This window comes from Ornithorhynchus anatinus, chromosome 12 (genome assembly GCF_004115215.2).
Source record: "Ornithorhynchus anatinus isolate Pmale09 chromosome 12, mOrnAna1.pri.v4, whole genome shotgun sequence".
Lineage (NCBI taxonomy): Eukaryota > Metazoa > Chordata > Mammalia > Monotremata > Ornithorhynchidae > Ornithorhynchus > Ornithorhynchus anatinus.
The window spans coordinates 47,542,856-47,552,665 of NC_041739.1; positions in this window are offsets into that span (position 1 = coordinate 47,542,856).

A 9,810-nucleotide genomic window follows, 5' to 3' on the forward strand; every position below is an offset into this window, starting at 1 on the left:
GTTGAGAGAACTGAAGCACAGAAAAGTTAAGTGATTTGTCCAAGGTCATACAGCAGACATATGGCAGACATATGGCAGAAAAGCAGTGTGGCTTAGTGGAAAGAGCCCGGGCTTGCAAGTCAGAGGATGTGGGCTCTAATCCTGGCTCTGCCACTTGCCTGCTGTGTGACCTTGATCAAAGTTAGGTGGTTTGCCTCAGTTACCTCATCTGTAAAATGGGGATTAATAATAATAATGATGTTGGTATTTGTTAAGCGCTTACTATGTGCCAAGCACTGTTCTAAGCGCTGGGGTAGACACAGGGGAATCAGGTTGTCCCACGTGGGGCTCACAGTCTTAATCCCCATTTTACAGATGAGGGAACTGAGGCACCGAGAAGTTAAGTGACTTGCCCAAAGTCACACAGCTGGCAAGTGGCAGAGCCGGGGTTTGAACCCATGACCTCTGACTCCAAAGCCCATGCTCTTTCCAGTGAGCCAGCTGCTGTGAGCCAAGCATGGGACATCCTGATTACCTTGTATCTACTCCAGCGCTTAAAACAGTGCTTGGCACGTAGTAAGCGCTTGACAAATACCATTATTATTATTGTCATTATTATTATTATGGAAGAGTCAGAACTAGAACCCAGGTCTCGTGACTTCCAGTCCCATGCTCTTTCCCAGAGGCCACACTGACATCTTTTTTGGGATTTGTTTTATGGACAATTTCCCCAGCTTTGACTGTATCTGTTATTTCAGTAAAGAGGCACCATTCAAAGGCATTTCACCGGGAAACAGGACCACCTAAAAGAAAGGGCCTATTCCCCTGACATATTCAGTGGAACAAGAACCTCAGTAGAGGAAAGCCATAAACTCTGACCAGGTGTACCCAGTAATCATCCTAATCATAATAAACAGAAAGTGTTTTGCTAAATGAGTCAGCGACTCAAGTGTGAGAGAAGCGCCGTGGAAGGTACATTGAGTCTTCTGCTCTATCCAAAAACTTGAGTGGAGTGGTTTAATAAATGGGGGCTGCATGGATGCGCTTCACACAGACCCTGGAAGCAATTTACTATCCTGGCAGGGTCTGGATCAATATCAAGGCCTCCCAAATGTATTTTTTTAAATAGTATTTGTTAACCTCTTACTATATGCCAAGCCCTATACTAAGCACTGTCAGATTTTATTAATAGTAATACTACTAATGATATTAATTATGGTACTTAAGTGCTCACTGTGTGCCAAGCACTGTTCTAAATGATGGGGTAGATACAAGTTAATCACGTTGGACATAATTGGACATAAAATTGGACATAATAATGATAATACTGATAATTCCGGTAGTTGTGCTCGGCACTGTTTTAAGTGCTGGGGTGGATATAAGCAAATGGGGTTGGACATAGTCCCTGTCCCACATGGGGCCTACCTTCTTAAAATCCCCATTTTAGAGATGAGGTGACAGGCCCAGAGAAGTTAAGTGACTTGCCCAAGGTCAGAGAGCAGACATGTGGCAGAGCCAGCATTAGAACCCAAGTCCCTCTGCCTCCCAGGCCCGTGCTCTAGCCATTGAACCACACAGCTTGGGGCAACCCTGTCTGGGCAGGAGACTGGTGACCAAGGCGGCATTCTCTGAAATGCATCCAGGTTCACAAGCAGGGCCCGAGAGTCACTCGGACTTTCAAAGTTTTAGTGCTTGTTTGAGGCAAAGCTGCAGAGAGGAAGAGTTTAGAATCATGAGACCTAGGAATCACTTGCAACAGGTGAAGCTCATTCATTCATTCATTCATTCAATCGTATTTATCGAGTGCTTACTGTGTGCAGAGCACTGTACGAAGCGCTTGGGAAAATAAAATACAGCATTGAAGAGAGACAACACCCACAGCGAGCTCACAATCTAGAAGGGGGGAGAGAGACATCAATACAAGTAAACAGACATCAATATAAATAAAATGACAGATATATATGTATACATATCTGTCATTTATAAATATATATAAATTATAAATATGGCATTTATAAATATATATGTAAATATAAATATCTGTCATTTATATATATATAAGTGCTGTGAGGTGAGGAGAGTGGGGAAGAGCAAAGGGAGCGAGTCAGGGTGATGCAGAAGGGAGTGGGAGATAAGGAAAAGTGGGGCTTAATCTGGGAAGGTCTCTTGGAGGAGATGGGCCTTCAAGTAAGGCTTTGAAGTGTTGAGGGGGAGTAATTGTCTGGCGGATTTGATGAGAGAGGGCTTTCCAAGGCCAGAGGTAGGACGTAGGCCAGGGGTCGGCGGCGAGACAGGCAAGAACGAGACACAGTGAGAAGGTTAGCGGCACCAGAGGGACGGCGCGTATGGGCTGGGATGTAGAAGGAAAGAAGGGAGGTGAGGTAGGAGGGGGCAAGGTGATGGACAGCTTTAAAACCAATGGTGAGGAGTTTTTCTTCGATACAGCGGTTGATAGGCAACCGCTGGAGATTTTTGTGGAGGGTGGTGACGTGCCCTGAACGTTTCTCTAGAAAGATACTCTGGGCAGCGGAGTGAAGTAGGGACTGAAGTGAGGAGAGGCAGGAGGTTGGGAGGTCAGAAAGAAGACTGCTGAAGTAACTTCTCTGTGCTTCAGTTATCTCATGTGTAAAGTGGGTATTAAGACTGCGAGCCCCCAGACTGTGTCCAGCCTGATTAGGTTGTATCTACCCCAGCGCTTAGAACAGTGCCTAGCACATAGCAAGCGCTTAACAAATACCAAAATTATTATTACTACTATTATTATTCTCTGTGCCTCGATGATTCCTCATCTGTAAAATGGAGAATTATCTTCCTTCCAATTTAGACAGTGAGCCTCTTGTGGACCAGGGATGGCTTCCAACCCGATTAATTTGTATCTACCCCAGCGCTTAGAACAGTGCCTGTAACGTAGTAAGCGCTTAACAAAACTCTGCTTCATCTTTAACCTCATCAACTCTGCCCTACCACTTTCTGATCGCAGTCTTCTCACTGCACCTACCTGTAAAATTCGGTTCTCGCTCCTTATCGCCGCCATCTGAACTCCAGACCCATATCATTTCATCTGAATTCCCTTCCATCCTGAAGTGCAAATGTAATAGTAATAATAATAATGGTATTTGTTAAGCGCTTAATAGGTGCCAAGCACTGTTCTAAGAACTGGAGTAGATACAAGGTCATCAGCTTGTCCCACATGGGGCTCAAAGCCTTAATCTTGCCCGAGGTCACATAGCGGATGTGGCAGGGCCGGGATTAGAACTCATGACCTTCTGACTCCTAGGTCCGGCCTCTGTCCACCACACCATGCTGCTTCTCGTGGTATTTGTTAAGCGCTTACTGTGTGACAGGCCCCGTGCTTTGCTCTGAGGCAGATACAAGATAATCAAGTTGGACCCAGTCCCTGTTCCACATGGGGCTCACAGCTTTAGTCTTCATTTTACAGATAAGGATTAGCACAGAGAAGTTAAGTGACTTTCCCGAGGTCACACAGCAGATAAGTGACAGAAACACTTCTCTCATTGATGTACAATCCTCCCAAGTTAAAAGATGTCCACTCTATACCCCGAGTTCCCCTCCAGCTATCATCCCATTCTCCTTCCCCCATTCCTGTCCAAAGTTGTAGAGCAGGTCATATACACCTGCTTCCTTAATTTCCCCTCCCCTAACTCTCTTCTCCACCTGAAGCTGAAGTCTGGCTTTCGACACCCTCACTAGATTGAGAGTTCTCTCTCTAATGTCACCGATGATCTCCTTACAGTTGAATCCACCGAGTTCAACTCCATCCTGCTCCTGTTCGATCTCTCTGCAGCTTTTGACACCGTGGACACTCTCATCTTCTCAAAACACAGAGGGTTTGCCGTGTGCCAAGCACTGTGCTAGTTACTGGAATAGGTGCAGCACAATCAGACATAGTCCCTGCCCCCATGGGGGTCACCGCCTAAGAGGGAAGGACAGTGGATATTTTATCTCCATTTTATGGATGAGGAAAATGAGGCACAGAGAAGTTGAGCGACTTACTCCAAGCCACACAGCAGGCAGTGGCAGAACCAGGATTGGAACCTTGGTCCTCTGACTCCCAGTCAATCAACGGTATTAATTGAGTCTTTATTGTGTACAGAGCACTATATAAACACTTGGGAGAGTAGAGTGCAACTAGATCAGTGGACCTGTTCCTTGCCCACAAGGAACTTAGAGTCTAGAGGGGGAAATGGACATTAAAACAAATTAAGGATATGCATGTAAGTGTTTTGTGGGGCGGAGGGTGGGGTGAAGGGGTGAAGAGTACAGATCAAAATGCATGGGTGATGCAGAAGAGAGAGAGAAAAGGAGAAATGAGGGCTTATTTGGGGATGGGCTCTTGAGGGAGATGTGATCTTAATAAGTGTAGGTCTGATTTTAATAGGGCAGACCTACATTAACGAAGTTTTAGTAATATCACTTGAATTTTTGCTTTTTACTTTGTAACTGCAATTCTTAAATCTTGCAGTCAATCAACCAGTGGAATTTACTGAGCACTTACTCGTGTGCAGAGCACTGTATTAAGCACTCGGGAGAGTACAATACAATAGAGTTGGTAGCCATGATCCCTGACGATAATAATAATAATGGTATTTGTACTAAGCGCTGGGGTAGATACGAGCTAATTGGATTGGACACAGTCCCTGTCCCACATGGGGCTCACAGTCTTAATCCCATTTATTTTGTTAATGAATTGTACCCTATTTATTTTGTTAATGAATTGTACATCGCCTTGATTCTATTTAGTTGCCATTGTTTTTACGAGATGTTCTTCCCCTTGACGCTGTTTAGTGCCATTGTTCTTGTCTGTCCGTCTCCCCCGATTAGACTGTAAGCCCGTCAAACGGCAGGGACTGTCTCTATCTGTTGCCGACTTGTTCATCCCAAGCGCTTAGTACAGTGCTCTGCACATAGTAAGCGCTCAATAAATACTATTGAATGAATGAATTTGACAGTTGAGGTAACTGAGGCACAGAGAACAACACTGTTGGAAACAATCCCTTGTGGCTGTCCCTGTCCCAGTCTAAGGGGGAGGGAGAGTAGGTCCTGAACCCCTATTTCAGAGTTGAGGAGAATAAGGCACTGAGAAATTAAGTGATTTGCAGACAGATCACGTTATCATGTTACACAGAAAAGCAACATGGCTTAGTTGAAAGAGCCCGGGCTTGGGCATCAGAGGAAATGGGTTCTAATCCCAGCTCTGCCACTTGTCTGCTGCGTGACCTTGAGCAAGTCACTTAACTTCTCTGTGCCTCAGTTCCCTCATCTGTAAAATGGGGATTAAAAGTGTGAGCCCCATGTGGGACAACCCCATTACCCTGTATTTATTCAATCCTATTTATTGAGCACTGTACCCTCTATCGACCCCAGCACATAGGAAGCTCTTAACAAAGAACATTAGTATTATTATTATTATTATTTTAGCTAGGAGATTACTGCTGCCTACAGCTCAACTCATAGAATTGCAATATCCAATTTGTCGGGCTGGAATTCTGCTGTGGAAATAGAACTGTACCACTAGGTGTCGGTACGGATTTAGAAATCAGAGCCTGACCTTCCTAATTTTGCCAATGAAGGCCCTTCTGGTTTAAAATGTTTTAGGATTAATTATTCATCGGTATACACACGAGTTATACATCAGCAAATACACAGAAATCAGCGTGGCCTAGTGTTTAAAGCACGGGTCTGGAAGTGAAAAGGACCTGGGTTCTAATCCCGGTTTTGCCACTTCTCTGCTCTGTGAAATCGGGCAAGTTACTTAACTTCTCTGTGCCCCAGTTACCTCATCTGTAAAACGGGGAATAAGGCTGTGAGCCCTCGTGGGACATGGACTGTGTCCAACTTGATTATCTCGTACCTTCCCCGGAACTCGGAACAGTGCCTGGCACATAAAAAACGCTTAACAAATACCATAAAAAATTTCTCTCCTAATATCTCACTCCCCACATTTCATCATTTAGGCCAGGGCGTGGAATTTCCAAGCTTCCACATGACAAGAAGAACGACGGGTTGTGCAATTCCAGGCAGGGAGGATAAATCGTGAGAAGATCGACTGATAATCATAGTTGTGGTTTGGGTTCGGTGCTTTCTCTGTGCTAAACGCTGGAGTAGGTACACTACAGTCAAATCGATCACAGTCCCTGTCCCATATGGAGCTCACAGTCTAAGAGGGTGGGAAAACAGGTATTTAACAATATCTGTTGAACAACAGGGACACGAGTACATGATGTACACAACCACGATTTAGTTATCTTTACCTTTTTCTATTTTTTTCAGTCTTTTGACTTATTTTCTTAAAACATTCCTGGGTGAATCCTATTTGGCATTTGTGCATTCTGCCTCCCCCTCTTTCTTCCTCCCTCCTTGTCTCCTTCCCTCTCTCTTTCCATCCCTCCCCTATGTACTCCCCAAACACAAAGTATGGGAAGCATCGTGGTCCAGTGGAAAGAGCCCGGGCTTGGGAGTCAGAGTTCATGGGTTCAAATTCCGGCTCTGCCACTTGTCAGCTATGTGACTGTGGGCAAGTCACTAAACTTCTCTGTGCCTCAGTTCCCTCATCTGTAAAATGGGGATGAAGATTGTGAGGGACAACCTGATTACCCTGTATCTACCCCAGCGCTTAGAACAGTGCTCTGCGCATAGTAAATGCTTAACAAATACCAACATTAACATTAAAGTACAGTGCACTTCACCTGTTGGGTTCTCAATAAAAAGCTACTCTGGGGGCCTAGTGGAAACAGGACTGGCCTACTGAATCAGGAGACCTGGGTTCTAATCCTGGCTGGGCCACCTACCTGCCGGCTGCACTTGGGCAAGTCAATTAACTTCTCTGGGTCTCCGTTTCCTCATCTGTAAAATGGGAACGAAATTACCTGTTGTGTCTCTTGTTTAGGCTGTGAACCACATGTAGGACTGTGTTTGCCCTGATTATTTCTGTGCCTCAGTTCCCTCATCTGTAAAATGGGGATTAAGACTGTGAGCCCCATGTGGGACATTAACTCTATCCAACCTGATTAGCTTATGTCTACCCTAGAGCACATTACAGTTCCTGGAACATAGTAAGTGCTTCATAAATATATATATTTTAAACCACAATATTTATTGTTACTATTACTTCCTGCTTCTTCCCTTCCTCCTCCCTCTCCTGATTCTCCTCTGTCTCCTTTCTCTCCTCCAATCCTCCTCTCTCTCTCTTCTCTTCTCAGTCCATGGAACAGAACCCAAACCACGTTCGATGAGAACCAAGAGCCTCAAACTCACGTATAAGAAGATGATATCAATGGTGGCCCCAAATCCCACCTGCTCTAAGAAGAAGAAAGTAAAACAACCCAGATGAGAAACAAGAACCCTTTGTACTCGGACACTGGGGAAACACACTCAATCTAGCAGAAAAATAAATGTCTGATAGTAAAAATAATGGATCGAGACGAAGAGCCTTTATAGATGAGCAAAGCAGATTGGGTCAAGTGCAGGAAAATTCATTTCTCTGCCTAATTTTGCAGTCATCTTTATGAGGACATTTAATGTTACTGGCCCCAGCCTAGTTCACTATACCAAGGCGTGAGAAGACCACTTTTCTTCAACACTTCGAGCCTGGAAAAAGTTTGGCTGAACCCAAGTGGAAGGAAACGTCGAATGAATCAATACTACTGGGATAGAACCTGCAAGGGAATCCAAGCATTGTAGAACTGGGAGTGGAAAACTCTTTCTGATAAACCTTTGCAAAAAAATAAACTCCAGATGCTCAATAAATAGTATCTGAGGGCTTACTGTGTGCAGAGCACTGCACTAAGCATTTGGGAGAATACAACAGGAACAGAGTTGGCAGAGAAGTATTGTACCTTAGCAGAAAGAGACTGGGCTTGGGAATCAGAGGTCATGGATTCTAGTCCCGGCTCTGCCACGTATCAGCTGTGTGACTTTGGGAAAGTCATTTCACTTCTCTGTGCCGCAGTTCCCTCATCTATAAAATGGGGATTAAGTCTGCGAGTCCCACGTGGGACAACCTGATTACCTTGTAACTACCCCAGCGCTTAGAACAGGGCTTGGCACATAGTAAGCGCTTAACGAATATCATCATTATTATTAGACACGTTCCCTATTCAGTTATGCACCCGATAACTTACTTTCTAACACCCCCAATTCACAAACACCCAATAGGAGTCATCCAGGAATGGTTTAAGAAAATTAGAAATCAAAAGAATGACTGGGCCTCTTCTTTACTTTATTCTAAAATAGGGAATCCCTTGAAGACCAGGGACCCTGTCTAATTCTCACCTGTGTACTCTCTCCCTCGTTTTAGTTCTCTTCTTTGCACACAGAAACCACTTAATAAATATGACTATTAATCAATTAACGAGTGCCATTTACTGAACACTTCCAGGGTGCAGATCCTGTAGTAAGCGCTTGGGAGAGTACAATGCTGAGAAGCAGCGGGGCTCAGTGGGTAGAGCCCAGGCTTGGGAGTCAGAGGCCTTGGGTTCTAATTCCGGCTCTGCCACTTGACTGCTGTGTGACCTTGGGCAAGCCACTTATCTTAGCTGTGCCTCAGGTACTTCATCTGTAAAATGGGGATTAAAACTGTGAGCCCCATGTGGGGCAACTTGATGACCTTGTATCTACCTCGGCGCTTAGAACAGTGCTCGGCACATAGTAAACACTTAACAAATACAATAATTATTATTATTACTACAACAGAATTGGAAGATACAGTCCTTGTGCATTAGGAGGTTTAGAGTCTTCCTCTAATAATAATAATAATGGCATTTGTTAAGCACTTACTATGTGCAAAGCACTGTTCTAGACGCTGGAGAGGGTAGAAGGTGATCAGGTTGTCCCATGTGGGGCTCACAGTCTTAATGGCCATTTTACAGATGAGGTAACTGAGGCACAGAGAAGCAAAATGGCTTACCCAAAATCACACAGCTGACAAGTGACGGCGCCGGGATTAGAACCCACTGCCATCTGACTCCCAAGCCCGGGCTCTTCTCAAGTTGTGATCCACGTAGTGCAAAGGGATGATGTCACTGTGCACTAAGGTTGTTTCATAGCAACAACTGTTGCTGCCAGGAGAGACGGGAAGAGAAAGGGTGGGGAATTGGGACAGAAGGGAAAAAGGTAAAGGGGGGCATCAGCAGCTAGCCTGGCCCCTCACAGAAGCTCCATGGAGTGGTTTCTCTGCCTCGGGGGGCCCTGGGGTACTCCCCACTCACACCTCACCTACTGAGGACTCTTCTCTCCCTCGCTCCATTCCTGCTTCCACTCCCTGCTGCAAGCCCCCCTTCTCCTCTCCTCCCCAATTCCCATCCTCTAAGATTTCCAGCTGCATATGGGCCAAGGAAAGTGTCTAAATCCCCTCTCTCCCAGGTCTTGGTTTTGCTGACAAGGCATTCACAAGGTTCTTCTGCCCTCGCTGATCTCACCTCCTCAGTTTTGTTTACCGGCTTCTCTTCCACCCCTCATCCCTTAGCCGTGGGTGTTCTCAAATATCTGTTCAGTTCACTTGCTGTTTTCCAAACTGTTCTCTTTATTCCTCTCAAAATAACCTTCTCTCTGTCAGTCGCTCACAATTCTTCTGCCTTTGTCCCTTCCCTCACACTCTTAGCCTGGCTTGGAACTCCCTCTCTCCCCAAATTCAGCTGGCTGAAGCCCCTCCCCTCTTCCACCAGTATTCAAAGCTCACCTGAAATCCCATCTCTCCCATCATTCCTTCCCTAAGTAAATCTAAGGATCCCAAAGTCTACATGGGCCTAGGGGCCACGGGACCTGAGTAGTAATTCCAGCTTTGCGATTTGCCTGTTGTGTGACTTTGGGCCA